The following is a 15,218-nucleotide window of genomic DNA, read 5'->3' as shown; positions in this document are numbered from 1 at the left end:
TGGAATCCCAGCCCTCTGCCAGATTCTAGATTCAAAGCTTCACAGAAGAGGACGTACAAAAGCACAGGAGAGAATACACACAGTAAAGGTGCCCAGCTTTACCTTGCTGCCCTTCCTTACAGCAGGTGTTCCATAATGGCCACCAGTGCCAGCTTTTGTCCTCGGCAAACCCAAATCCTCTCCCTCGACACCCTGCTGCTATAGCGTGAGCTGTGTATGCTGACCAGCCTCAGGGGGCACCCTTCCCTTTCGGCTCCTTCCAGGCTCTCGAGATCATTGACAGCCTCTCCCATCAATCTCACCTCCTGAATTCCTAGCTGTAAACCAACCGACCCATAATTCTTTTCCTTCGGTGGTTAAAACTGAGCAGAAGCAGGTCAAAAATGATGGAGTCCTTGTTTTATAGCACACAGTCATCACTGAACTCAAGATGGTCATGCAGTGTTCTGAGAATTTTGGGAAGACCTGTCACCCACTTGCGTCACTGCCTTCTCTCTCCGCTTCTTTCCAGCCCAGTCGCTGCCCTCTGCTTCCCCAGGCTTCCAGCTCAGATGCATCTGTTTATTTTCTTTGCCATTTGTACCAACAAGTGACCAGCTTCTCAGTGGAGGAAGGGAGTGCAGGTAGTGCGGGGGAGGGGCACCTATCATGACTAGAAATGGCATAGGAAAGGAGAACATGAGCATCTGAGTTTGTGTGTGGAGTACCTAGGAGGACTCCAAAGGGCAGGCACTTGTGGATAAGAGGGTCACAGCAGTGGCAAGCCTGGGCAGGCCTCAGCAGGGTGTGGCAGGTTATCATGGCTAGAGTACATGAAGGAGGCAGGCCGAGACCATGAACAGGTTCCTCTAAGTGCTCAAAACAAGTGAGTCAGGTACAAGCCGTACTCAGTCTGTTTGTGTGCATGTGCGCACATGCCCCGATATATATATTGGAACCCAAACCTGCTGAAAAGCCCATCTCGGGGGGGGGGGGAGCTTCAACTTTCTAATCACAAAGTATTTGCGGCTCAGCTCTTCATATTGGGGGGACAAGACACTTTGTCCATGACCAGGAACCCTCTGTGATTTGCTTCCCATCCTCCAGGAGTGAGTCCTAGCCTTGCAAAAAATAGGTGCTAGGACTCACCCTGAATGACGCTTAGCCCCAAGCAAGACCTGGTGGTGAAGAAAGAGGCTTTGTCAACGGTTTCCAGGCATACTATGCCAGGTGTCGGACAAGGTACAGCAGACTTGAGGAAGGGAAGTTTTCAAGGCCCCATTCAAGTTCTCCTCATGCCTGGTATTGCATCTAACACCCTCTCCCCCACATGGTGGTCCCAGCTCAGCAGGGTTTTGGCTGGAGCCGCTGCAGCTGTTTCCCATTTCGACATGGATGAAAAAGATGCATCTTTCAACTTTAGATGCACTCCCCTCCCCACCACGCCTGGCTTCTAGCCCAAGCAAAGCCTGAATCCCTCCCCTCCACTTCCAGCATGCATACTTGCGAAACTATTCAACTCTTTCCCAAATCAATGGCAGTTTAGTGGCAAGATAACTTACCTACGATTTGGCAAAGCACACAGGGACAGATCGACCCCTCTGCTAACTGTCAAAGGAAGCAGGGTTCTAAATCTTGGGATCAATTCCTTTGTCCAATTCACCACAGGAGCCAATCCATCAGGATGTAACCTATCTGGATGGAGGTTGGAACTACACATAATCTTGGCAAACTGTAAATTGCCAAGATGATGTGTGGGCAAGGGGAAGGACTTGCGGGCGAATCTGGTGGGCAGCAGGAAGAAGCCGAATCCTTCCCCCTATTCTCCTCAGCAAACACCCCACCCCCAATGCTATTTATCTCCATAACCAGGCTTATTTCTGGTTTCAGGGAAATGAATTTTTTAAAATAGTTAAAAACCTAGGGAGGGGCCATTTGCAAGGGAGAGTTAGAATTTGGACGAAGATTAAAGCATCTCCCCTCTCACTCACTAATCATCTGCAGATGCCCCCACCCACCCAATAGTGTGATGGGTTCAAAACCCTGCACTCCCCTTGTAATATGTTGGTCTGTCCTAAAGCTGGAGGAGTTCAGACCAGGGAATGGCGAACCTGTGACCTTCCAGAAGTTGTTTGGCTCCAATTCACATCAGCCCCAGCCAGGATGGCCAATGGTCAAGGATGATGGGAGCCATAGCCCAACAGCATCAGACAGCCGCAGGTGAACCACCCCAGGTATAAATGATGAATTTCTAGGAATGTGGAAGAAATGTGCTTATACTTTTCACAAGTTTTAAAGGTATCTGTAAACAAAGTAGGGCAATTCCTGCTATCCACAAGAAGCAAGAGTTTCCAACTATTTCTTTCTTTATTCATTCATTACATTTATACCTCACTTTTCCTCAAAGGTGCATGAGGTGGTGTGGCGTCCATGGTTTCCTCCCTCCCTTTTTATCCTGACAACAGTCTTGTAAGGTAGGTCAGGATCAGTATCATGCAGTGAACTTTGTGGCTGAGTGTGGATCTGATCCAACATTCTAACCACATGATTACCCACCATGCCAAATACCCCTTACCAGACATATATGGGGCTCACCAAGGGCTCAAGAAATCTCCTGGTTTTTGTTGCTTTCCTGGGATTACAACCACCTGCCACATGCTTGTCATTTCTACTGGGGTGTGTTTAGCTTACTGGAAAACCAATTTGTGCAGACTTGACATTAAATATAGGAACAATAAAAGAGGTTGAGGCATGAAATACGTTATCTGGAGGTTGTGGAATCTCGAGGAAATGTTGAGCAGACCTCTAAGGGGGATGCTTTAGCCAAACCATACATGATGCACGCTTTCGTGTTTCTTCCTTTTGGATTTTATTTTAGAAAAAAAAACCTAACAGGAACGATTGAATGGGATAGGAAAGGAGGGTCTAATTAATCGACTCTTTCCTGCCATTTGTCAACTCAAAATCATCCCAGTGCTTTTCTCCCAGTAAAGGAAAAGACACCCAGCCCTTTATCTTTTCCCTAACTGGGTTGAAAACAGCTTGGAAGAGGTGACCTTGAGCAGACAGGAAGGGAAAAGAAAGGGAAAGGATTAAGTAATACATAGACACTTAGACACGCAAACCCCTTCACATCACTATTCTTCCACTCCCAATTTCAACTTACTTTTACTTCAACCTACTCATTTATTTAAAAAAACAAAAACCAACAATAAGTGGGAGGAAGAATCATGAAACTGCTTGTGGTGTAGTTTTGGCCTCCAAATAAAGGATATCCTGTAGAGATAGAACTAGATAGAGCCCTTCCAAATCATACAATCATCCTCCTCAGTGTAATTTGTCTGGACTCTAAAGCTATCCTGATTTTCTCTGCCCATTATGACACTGAGGATGTAACATGGGCCCAGCCTGTCTCCTTCCTTAAATCCCACACAAGGATGGGACTGTGTGCGTGGATAAACAAAGTGTCTACCTTACACGCCTGAATTGGTCCTATTACTCGAAAACAATGGCAATAAATTTCTAGTCTGCAGGCCTAATTAGGCCCACCCAGGCGTCCCATTGGGCCCATGAGGCTTCTTCCCCCAAGCCTCTCCCAGTTGCCCTACACCTGATGTCATACAACATGAGGTGTGAGGCAGATACAAACACAGCAGCAAAGGATCAGTCAGAAAGCAGCGCTTGCATTTGGTGTTTTAAATCTGGCACCAAATAAAAGACGCACTTGGATCAGTTTTCAATTCAGCACTGAAGTTCATGATTGCAGTCAACGCCTGCCACAAGCTGGGCTTGCTGTCGGTGCTGAACACCGAAAGCAAGCCCCACTTTCAGCAGAGAAAGCGGCAAGAGATTTGGTTTTCGCAGCTGCAATTTGCATGAGATCATCATTCTTCCTTCGAAGTGCAATTGTCTGGCATCATGTGATCATATGATATCAACTGAGTGACAGATGAGTGGCCCCACCCAACCGCCAAAATGAGCCTGCAGAGGTGGGCCACATGTGGGTCCAGCCTGCTAAATCAGATTCAGTATACCACCGCCCACCACCCTGGTTCTTTTATGTTTTGGTTCTGCAGTGGTGCTTCTGTTGCTTTGCTCACACAGTGTCTGTTGCTTATTTTTTAAGTCATCTTTCTTCCCAAGCCCAGCCTTGAGCCTATCTTGTGGAAGATAGTGCCACTTTGGCGGCATAAATAGGCAGCTGGAGAATTTGCTCAGCCCACAGCTGACCCTTAGAATTGTGCCGTCTTGTAAGCTTCTTATCTCTCTCTCTGCTACACACAGGAAAACAGACTCCTCATCCACACACATACACAGTGGGAAAGAACAGCATAATGTGGGCACAGCTGCAAGATGTTTTGTCCCTTCCACAGGACATGCACTTATCAGCCTGGGGAAAGTCAAGGGAAGGCCAAAAAACCCATCCGTTCATTGCAACTCCTCTGCTTTTAGATATTCCTGTTGTGGGTGAGACACACCCTTCTCCAGCTACGCTTAACAGAAGGGTAGCTGGGATTTCCATTGCCTTTCAAATCTTCCATTGTATTCCTCATGCTCTCTGCAGCTACCTCTTTTATTTGTGCCTCAATCCTACACCCCCCACAACCCACAGGCTTGTGCTACATAACTGCTTGTCCTACCCATTTTCCCTGGGCATCAAATTCCCATGCCCTTTGGAGGCCTCACTCATAAGCAAACTCTTTTCCTCCAGCAGGAAGGAGGCACCAAGCTCTTACAGCCCTGAACTATGACATTCCCTTCTCCACAGAAGTGGCCTTAACCTGAGAAAATGTACAGCCACTGGCTATTTGAGGTGGCAGAATTGGGGCATCTGTTTTATTATTAAGATAACAGGTGAACACAGGTCTTTTAATGACATATTCTTTGGATGCTCAGGTTTCACATCAAGCTCCCCCTTGCTGTGTTTTATGCCAGTTTTAAATTGTGCTGGTTTTAATTGTGTGTGGGGGGGGGGGTTGTTCCTGAGCTTACTGATTTGCGACTTTTTTTGTTGATCCTTGTGTGGGATACTTAAAGTGCAGTCAAACCAACAATTCATGTTTTGATAGATACATACAGCTCTGAAGCTCACAGACGTTTCCTGTTAACTTGCTAGAGAGAACTCTGTGAGAGACATTCCCACTGTGCCGTAACAGGGGGAAGGTACAGTGGTACCTTGGGTTACAAACACTTTGGGTTACAGACTCCGCTAACCCAGAAGTAGTACCTCGGGTTAAGAACTTTGCTTCAGGATGAGATCAGAAATCGTGCTCCAGCGGTACAGCAGCAGCAGGAGGCCCCATTAGCTAAAGTGGTACCTCAGGTTAAGAATGGTTTCAGGTTAATAACGGACCTCCAGAATGAATTACGTTCGTAACCAGAGGTACCACTGTATCGTTATATATTTTCCCACCTGCCTGGGCACACCCTCTTCCTCACCAAACCAGCAATGTGAGACCATCTGCATATCTGAGCTCCAAGATCAGACTACATTTTAAGCTAGACTGAATTACCATTTTAAGTCTGCCTGTACAAAGCTGCTGTATCTGTTACTCTTCAACAAGTATTCTGAGTGAGTCAATGTTATTTTTATCTTTTACAAGACTACTTTGTGTGTTTGTTGTTTTAAGGGGTGGAAACCAGGAAAATCCAGCCTGCCTTAAAATCCTGGATTACTTAAAACTAGAAGGCTAAAACTAGCCCATCTAAGCTTCCCTTTTAAGCTGCAAAGGGATGGCACTCTACTGCAGAAGAAAGGATATCTATTAAATATCTATTCACATCCCAACATCTTGTAAGAGTATTTATTGCATGTTTTATTGATATTTAAACTGCCCAGAAAACTTAGTTGAATGAGCAATGTATAAATGAAATAAATAAAGCAATAAATAAAAGACCTTATTTGAGGACATAAACATTGATGTCCTTTCTCTACTGAGAAAAACTACAGTGGTACCTCGGGTTACATACGCTTCAGGTTACAGACTCCGCTAATCCAGAAATAGTACCTCGGGTTAAGAACTTTGCTTCAGGATGAGATCAGAAATCGTGCTCCAGCGGTACAGCAGCAGCAGGAGGCCCCATTAGTTAAAGTGGTGCTTCAGGTTAAGAACAGTTTCAGGTTAAGAACGGACCTCCGGAACGAATTAAGTACTTAGCCCGAGGTACCACTGTATTTCAAGAAACTTTCTCCGGGGCATAGTTGCCTCACTTTCATTTTATCGAAATGCACTGGCCACTTTCCTTCTCATTAATTCCTTCTTCCAGTCCTTTTTCCTGGGGGGGACACAGGGGTAAGCATACCCCTAAACATTTTGTGAATCTAAGTTTGACCTCATTGAGGGGCATTATTTCAATATGAGTAGGAAAATGAGAGCACCCTTAAACATTTTTTAAGAAAGAAAAAAAGCACTGCTTTTTGGGCACCTCCTTATGGCTTGCCTTTCCTCCTTGCCTTGCCTTTCCCTCACCTTCCTGCACTGATCTCTGCCTTTTTTGTTCTGCTTGTATTGTGAGGGCAGAGAAGAGGAACTGGTGGGAGGAAGGTCAGGGGCTGTGAGGCCTCCTTTTTTATTGTGCATTCGTTATGATTTATGTTCATGATTGGATCAGGGCACTTCATATGTGACCCGTTTCAGTACCGTACATGCCTGTAAAAGTTTCAGAACAGTCATGCCACACTTCCTTTCTAATCAATGCATGGAACATCCCGATGAAATCCTGTTGCTTTTACGCCGCAAATGTTCCAGGTTTTCTTTGAGTCCCACGTTTGTTGCAGGATAGTGCAAGTTTGTCCCTTCAGACTGCGGTAAGGCAGCAACACTGGGGAAGCATCACAGAAAAAGTGGAATGAGTTATATACTGGAAGGTGGTGCAGTATATATACCCCATTAATGTACTATTATTGTATCAATGATTTGTTGCAGAATACATTCCCACCCCAACAGCTTGGATGGGCCCAGAATAGGAAGGAGAGTAACAACTGAGTCTTTTCCCTTCTGCTAGTGGAAACAAAGGCCACTCCTGCTTCTCTGGTGCAAAGAAGGAGCCAGTCACCAGGCCACGCAAAATACCTTCCATTTAAGCTGTTGACCAGGGGTTTCCCCCTTAGCCTTCTGCCGGATCAGACACGTGAACAGTGAAGCCAATATACCGTGATCTATCCTGACCACCTCACTCTCCAATCCTTTGTATTCATGCTCACTTGCATCTAGCCCCACATTACTAACTCCATAGCAGCCAGGGGATGTGTGAATAATGCCTCTTGTAGGAGCACAGGTCAGAAAGAAAACAAGCCACAAGCCAGCAATGTGATATTTAACCCAGAGAGTTGCAATGCTCTGAAACAGAGTATGTTAGTTATGGTCTCTAGGCAGGTTCTCCAGCAATGTGAGAGGCTGCTCTTTGAAATAAGAAATATAGCAACCCTGGAGTCCCCTGACTCACAGTCTTCTTCCTGGGTGCTTTAAGTATTTGCTGGATGTTTTGGCTACAACATGATTTATATCACTCTAGTATTTATTCAACACTCTTTCTAAGTGCTCAAAGTGTTTCACATGCATTCTTCTAGTAAGGTAAAAGGCCAATGTTACAAAATCCTTATCATATGCCCTGGGGTCTTTTGAAGTGCTGTGCTTAAGTATGATTCAGCTGCCAGTCTGGTAGGCTTTTGTCCATGGAGTGGGGAAAGGCGCCACCTTTGCCTTTTCCCCAGGTGGCAAAATGTCTTGGGACGGCCTTGTCTTCATGCCACCCAATCCTACTCATAGATTCCAGGTTCAATTTCATTCAGGAAGGGCTGTGGCTCAGTGCTGGAGAATCTGCTTTGCATGCAGAAGACCCCAAGTTCAATCCCTGGCATCTCCAGGTAGGTCTGGGAAAGATTCCTGGTCTGAGAGCAGCTGCCAGTCAGTGTTGACAGTGCTGAGATAGTGGGACCAGTGGCTTGAATTGGGCAAAGGTGGCTTCCTTTGTTCCTACTCCCATTGCCAGAGAGCTGATTTGAAGGTCTGCCTTTTCAAAACCCCTTCCTGGGCCCAGGACTGGTGATGGTGGTGGTAGTACTGTATCCTGGAAATGTAGGGCAAAAAAGGCAGCAAGGCAAGGCCCCATTAACCATGTCACCAACTGTCTCATGCACCCCTCCTCTCACCAGGTGCATCAGTAGCAACTGCTAGTCCAGACATGAAAAGTTGGCACTGAAAGTCAGAAAAACCAACCACAAACCCGGCCTGTAAAAAGCTAGGAGAGCAACAGGGAAAACACTAAAATGCAAAGAGTTTTGCAGCAACCCTGGTGGATCCTTTAACAATGGAGTAATTGGGCACCCACTCTATCAATGCTGTCTACATAGGAGATATGCTGTCCCCCTGAGCAGAGGTAGTGTGCCTTGGCAGAAGAGGGCTATTGCCCTTGTGTCCTGATTGAGGGCTTCCCAGGGGCATCTAGTTGGCTTCTGTGGCAAACAGAATGCTGAGCTTTTTCATCTCTTTGGTCTGATCAGCCTAGGCTCTTCTAATGTTCACATTCCTGCTTCAAAGTTGGGTTTAGAAATAGTCAGAAAACAAGAGAGGTTCTACACAGTACTTGTGCTTCTTTAGACAGCCAGTTTGTTGAGCATTCATCCAGATTCACTTGCACAACGTTTATGTGGAGTTTAGACTATATGTCCGGTCTTTATTGACCATTCATACCAAACTGTTTGTGGGGAGGTTATACAATAATAAGCAGCCACCCCAATTTCCTATTGCAGTGTTTATAGATCTACCTGTTAATCATTATTCATCCCACACTTTTCAAGGTAATGCTTTCTTAACTCCAAAAAGTCCATGTTTTAAGTGGATTTTTTCCAGTAGGGTGCCAGAGCGCTTTAATCCACTTTAGTGGCACAAAGCTAAATTTATTGGTATTTGCCTGACAATCTGGAGGCGACACTCACTGATGCAGGACTCATCCACCTGATTTCAGATTTCAGCTTCCTCCCACTGCAGCCCCGTATAACACATCCCACAATGTACAGTAGGTAGGTCCCTCTTTAACCCTCCAGAGTACCTTTTCAGGGGGCACAGGAGGAAAAGAAAGGTCAGTTGTGTAAGCTGCCTTCTGCTCATGCAACTGTTGGATACAAGTCTAAACAATTTTGACTTGGGATTAGATTTATGCCTCACCCTACCTCAAAGCAGCTCATGGAATTGCATACATAGACTATTATCCCATTCGATGTTCACAATCACTCTGCAAGGTAGGTTAGGCTGAGAGAAAATGGCTCTCATTTTATTCTGGATGTTGATGTGTTCTTGTAACCTGATTTGTGTTTTTATTATGCAGAGATTTTTAAAATATTACGTAAATGGTGCATATAAATGCTTTTAAATAGTTAAATGCAGTTTGAATTGTCTGTTAATGGCTTTGAGAGCAACGCCATGATACAAAAGTGGCTTACAAGATCATAGGAAGCTGCCATGCCAAGTCAAATGGTTGGTCCAAGGAGCCAGTGTGGTGGAGTAGTCAGTGACAGACTAGAGCCTGGGAGACCAGGGTTCAAATCTCCACTTGGCCATGCGCCTCACTGGATGACCTTGGGCCAGTCATTGCTTCTTAGACTTACTAACGTCACAGGTTTGTTGCCAGGATTAAATGAGGAGGGAGGGAACCACATATGCCACTTTGTGCTTGTTGGAAATATAAATGTAATAAATTCACTGACCAGCAGTGACTTTTCATGATTTCAGACAGGAGGTTTCCCCACACCTTCCTGAAGATGCTGAGAAGTAGAGTTGGGATCTTCAGCATGCCAACTGTGTGCTCTGTCACTGAGTGTCAGCCATTCCCCAAACTGTAATAAATAATTGGATGAACCAATGAACTTCGTGGCTGAACAGGGATTTCAACCCAGTTTCCCCCCTCTACCTCACCTCTAACATTCTGTCCACCACAATATTCCACACAACTCCCACTTGGTTTGGCAAAGGGTTATGGTCCCACCAGCCTCACCAGCAATCCTTCGCTGCAGGGGCAAGAAACTACTGTGAAATGATAAATACAATTTCAGAAAAGCAAGAGAAAAAGAAGTCAACCACACAGCAAGAAAAACCAGACCTTGGATACCGGAATGAGGGCCAAAGAAAACAAAAGTGGTCCAGCAGTCTGCTAAATGCCCATGAATTCTACATGGAAGTTTTATTTAAAGTATTTATGTTATTTAGTACATGTCCCACTTTTCTTCCATCACAGAACTCAAGGCAGTGTACATGGGGTTCCCAAGCAGTCTCTCTCCAATTCAAGCACTCCACAGAACCAGGCCTGGTTAACTTCAGCAAGATGGTGGCATTGTACTTTCTCAGACTATGCCCTGGGAAGACCTTTTCCCCCAGTTAAGTTTTTTTGTTCAAGGCCCCTGTGTTTCTCTCTGATCCCCCCACATCATAAAGGTCTGTTCTGGGAGCACAGCTTTGCTAGGGCAGTTCTCCATCCTTTCCAGTTCTGTGCAGAACTGGCTGCCGCTTCACTCAACAACGGCTAGGCTGGAGAGGTGGAGAAGCTCAGTCGCTCAGCCCCTATTGGGGGGCCCCCCAACCTAAAGCCAAGGACCACTCCACATTCCCTTTCAGGCAACCAGCTGTTCCCATCAAGCTGCCAGCTGTGTCAGAAGACTGAAAACAGCAGCCCATTGTAGTGTGAGACTGGAGCACTGCCAGGGCATGGAAACAGTGTGAGAGTGTATGTGTGTGAGAGAGAAAGAGAGTGTGTGCGCAGTGTTTTAATCTGAGCCCCCGATTCTGCAGCCCAGACCCCCATTGAGAGGTCTTTCCCACTCACTCCTCCACCTCCCATATCCACCCTAGAGCTGCAGCAAAGCTCTCATGAAAGCCATTAGCTTACTTGTACCCAGAATAAATGTCTCCAGATGGCAACCCAAGAACCCTGGTAAGTCCCAGCTAGCAGATAAGGCCCGTTTGCTTTCATAAAGCAAGCTCCTTGCTCCTCCTGGGTTTCTATTCCATATAGATAATCCTATCCTTCCCTGTCTCTGAAAGTGGGGGGGGGGGGGTAGGAAATAACTACCAGATAGGGCTGGTACAGTTCAGACACCAGAAAATCCATTTTTATTAGATTTCATGTTTCCCCATATTTGTGTCTTGAGCTGTTGCTCTCAGTATCTCCCCAATCTAGGCAAGTTCCACTTCCTGCTGGGAGATGGTGGTTTATAGCACCTCCTGAGAGATCTCATCAATAGTGATAATACTTAACATTTGCAAAGTGTTTTAGTTGTCATCCATGCAAATGATGATTTCCATAATGGTAGTCCTTTTAGGCTCCAACCTTAATTCTGTTGACCTCAGAGTATGCTCTGCTAAATTTAGATTTACTTCTGACAATGGTTAGGATTGCACTGTAGGACTCTTGCAGCAAAATGAGGAGGCTTGTGGCACCTTCACAGACTTACGTTGACGATGTGGATCATGTTTTCATGAACTTCACTTCTATTTGATGAAGTAGACTGTAGCTCTTAAAAGCTTTAGGCCTGTTAAATCGTTAAGGTTCACAAAACTCTGCTGGTTTTCCTGAATTTTTAATTTATTCTTATTTCATACAATTTATATACTGCCTAACGGGTTTGCGACATCAGCGAGATCCGAATCAGGGGCTTCCTGCTTCGTAATGGTCACACCCACACCATACATTTAAATCACACGGCTTCCTCCAAAGAACTGGGGGTACTGTAGTTCGTTAAGGGCGCTAGGAACTAAAGCTCGGGTGCGGGTGCAAACTACAATTCCCAAGATTGGGGGCGGGGAAGCCGCGTGCTTCAACTGTAAGGCGTGAATGCGTCTCTTCACCATTACGCAGAGGACAAAAGCAAAAAAGCTCCTCGGCCCCAAGGGGGTCGTTACACCCACCGCTACCTTATCGGCAGCCCGATGAGGCGCCAGATGAGGCCAACCCCTCAGCGCCACCAAAAGAGAAGCCGCCTAACAGGGGCTGCAACCTTGCGCCCCGCACCGGCCTCAGCACTTCGGATTGAAAAAAACGCTCCTCCTCCTCCTTTACCAGCTTCACTTCTTTGGCTTAAGCCGGCGCTTTCGCTGCGAGGAGAGCAGTCCGCGGCTGCGTTCTCCGTGCAAGCGGCGCTCCTCGGCTCCACTTCGGGCGAGTGCGCCGGTTTGCTCGGGCCACGGAAAGCCCTGCGTACTCGCCAGCCACCTCCTGCACGGTTTGCACTGAGCCGCCACCGCCAGTGCCGCTGAGATCACCCCCCCCCCCCTTGTTTGGCGGTTCTCTTACTCCTCCCTGTATCGGAGCTTCCTGCCTTCTCCGGCCCTCTGCTGTTTGAGGAGTTCAAGCACATACGCACACCATGGCGGCGTTGGCGTTGGGACCGTCTTTGCCCTTCTCCTGCGGTCAGAGCGCCTCTTCCCCAGCTCGCTGGGCTGCCCTAGGTAGCCACCTAGAGCCTCCTCGTGGTAGCGCCGATGGGGCGCAGGGAATCTCTCTCTCTCGGCGTTTCATCTTTCTACACACAATGAGTCCGTAAGTGACTGTGGAGGCCAATTCTGGATCCACGCGTCCTTCCACAGTGGGGACGCAGGTTTCCCGGCGGGAGTTGATCACGGTGTGGATTTGCCAAGCCTGCCTTCCTCTTAGCACGTTTCTCCCTTGCGTCCTGAGTTCGAGTGACTTCAAAGCCCACGACACCTTTGGTAAAGGCTGTTCTCCAGTGGGAACGCTCGCCGGCCAGTGTTTCCCAATTGTTGGTGTTTATATTACATTTTTAAAAAATTGCCTTGAAACAGTCTTTAAACCTCTTTTGTTGACCACCAGTATTACACTTTCCATTTTTAAGTTTGGAATAGAGGTACAGTGGTACCTCGGGTTACATACGCTTCAAGTTACAGACTCCGCTAACCCATAAATAGTACCTTGGGTTAAGAACTTTGTTTCAGGATGAGAACAGAAATTGTGCTCCGGTGGCGCGGCAGCAGCAGCGGGAGTCCCCATTAGTTAAAGTGGTGCTTCAGGTTAAGAACAGTTTCAGGTTAAGAACGGACCTCCGGAACGAATTAAGTACTTAACCCAAGGTACCACTGTAGTTGCTTTGGAAGACAATAATCAGGCATCTGCACAACATGACCAGTCTAGCAAAGTTGATGTTGTAAGGCGGGAGGGGCTGCCTCCCTCCTCAGCCTTTCCTATTCCTGTCTCTGGCTCCCCTTTAAAAGGCTTTGTGCCTCAGTGCTTACTAGCGAGTTATAGGGAATCTCTGCCTTGAAATTCAATAGCACATACAGGGGAGATAAGAGTGGCTTAGTGGATAGAGTGTGGGACGAATCCACTCTTTGCCATGCAGCTCCCTGAGTGGCCTTGGCTCCAGTCTCCTTCTCACCCCCCCCCCAATTACCTCACAGGGTTGTTGTGACTGTAAGTATAAAAGGGGGGCGATGATGATAACCGTGCATGCCACCTTCAGCCACTTGGAGTAAAGGTGTGTTATATTGTTAATAATAAAACCGCTTTGAGGTTATTTGTTTTCAAAGCAGTATACAAATGTTATGAAATAAATGAGCCGTGGCAGTTTTACCATATTATGTCTCCCCTCCAGAAAGACACTGCAACGCTATATACAATTCAGGGGTTTTGCTTTTATCTACCTCTTAATCTGTTCCTACGTACATTTTGGTGGTGGCAAGTTCTAAAGGAGAGGCACCTAAATAGTGTGGCCAACTTTTATCCTAAAAGGGCTTCCATGCTTTGAAGCTGAAACTTTTACTCAGCCTAGAGAAGGAGATAGGAAAGTTTTTAACTGCTGAACATGTAGCCATTAAAAGTAGAGGAGCCCTGCCTGGAGAAAAAGTTGGCAACCCTAGACAGGTTCCTCTTAGGTAACAGCTCCTGCCTATGGTTGGTGATGCTGGGAGAGGTTCCCAGTTAGTGCAAGAAGCAGCCTATGCAGGTATAAAGAATGTGGCTTTGGGGAGGGGGCAAGCTTCACTGCACTGTCATGGTGGGTACGCATTTCATATAACCCACCTGGACGAAAGGCAGCAGTGGATGCTTCTCTGCAGCACCTCAAAGTAGTCCTGCTAAAGAATGGATCCATAAATGAGCTTGATTCCAGAAGCTGCTTCAAGGTTGTAGGAGAGTAAGAAAGAGTAAGGAGGAGTGGGTGGGTGCAGTGGCGTAGCGTGGGTTCTCAGCACCCGGGGCAAGGCAAGTAATTTGCGCCCCCTAACCCGGGGCAAGGCAAGTAATTTGCGCCCCCTAACCCGTGGATTTTAGCACTCGAGTCTCTTCCGTGCCCCCCCAGATGTTGCGCCAGGTGCAGCAGGCCCCCCTGCACCCCCCACGCTACGCCACTGCTCCCACCACAAGTCTTCAGGACAGCCATCCGAAGGCTGGCGCGGGGAGAAGGTCTCTCCGCCCCACCGCCAGGCTTCGGAGCAGCCTTCCGAAGGCTGGCGCGGGGAGAAGGTCTCTCCGCCCCACCGCCAGGCTTTGGAGCAGCCTTCCGATGGCTGGCGGTGGGAGGAGGTTTCTCCGCCCCACCGCCAGCCTTCAGAGGAGGTCCGAGGACAGTGGGGTTCCTGCTTCCTCCAGGAGGGCCGGCCAAACACGCCCCCCAAATGTTGCGCCCGGTGCGGCCGGCACCCCTGGCACCCCCCACGCTACGCCACTGGGTGGGTGTGCAGAAACCACAGCAAGGTTCAAAGCCAGTGCATTAAATAACAAAAATGAAAGTAAACTTCAAGAGCAGGTTTTGTGTACAACAATCTAATCCTAATGGACAGACATAACAGGTGGGATCATAGTCCAGTGGTGGAGCAGACGCCAGGTTCAACCTCTAGGATCTCCAGTTGAAAAAGAAGGAAGAAGAAGGGGGTGGGAAATTTCTCTGCCTGAGCCACTGGAGAGATGTTGCCAGTCAGAAGAGGCAATACTGAGCTAAGCGTAAGAAGCACCTGCTGCTAAAGCCAATGGCCCATTTAGTCCAGCATCCTGCCCTCATAGTGGCCAACTGGATGCCTGTGGGAAACCACCAAGCAGGATTTGAGCCGAACACTGCTCACCCTTCCTGTGCTCTCCAGCAATGGTATTCAGAAGCATTACTGCCTCCAGCTGTGGAGGCAGAGCATACACATCATGGCTAGGAGCCATTGATAGCCTTCTCCATGAATCTGCCCAGTCGTCTTTTAAAGCCATCTAAGTAGGTCATCACTGCCTCCTGTGGCAGCGGGTTCCAT

At 47.3% G+C, this 15,218-nt stretch overlaps 1 long non-coding RNA gene across 2 annotated transcripts; it reads right to left on the bottom strand.

Moving 5' to 3' along the window:
• Positions 1-6,714: 6,714 nt before the first annotated feature.
• LOC310700827 lies at positions 6,715-12,705 on the bottom strand. Of its 2 annotated transcripts, none has more exons than XR_014522858.1 (3): positions 12,265-12,705; positions 9,686-9,814; positions 6,715-6,801 (listed from the first exon to the last, which is right to left on the bottom strand). It is a non-coding gene; the product is annotated as an uncharacterized lncRNA (long non-coding RNA). The 2 variants fall into 2 exon arrangements; XR_014522859.1 differs by lacking the exon at positions 6,715-6,801 and adding an exon at positions 7,480-8,049.
• Positions 12,706-15,218: the final 2,513 nt, after the last annotated feature.

This window comes from Podarcis liolepis, assembly GCF_965112155.1.
Source record: "Podarcis liolepis genome assembly, chromosome: 2".
In the NCBI taxonomy this organism is placed as follows: domain Eukaryota; kingdom Metazoa; phylum Chordata; class Lepidosauria; order Squamata; family Lacertidae; genus Podarcis; species Podarcis liolepis.
This window is presented reverse-complemented; position numbering and strand designations above follow the sequence as displayed.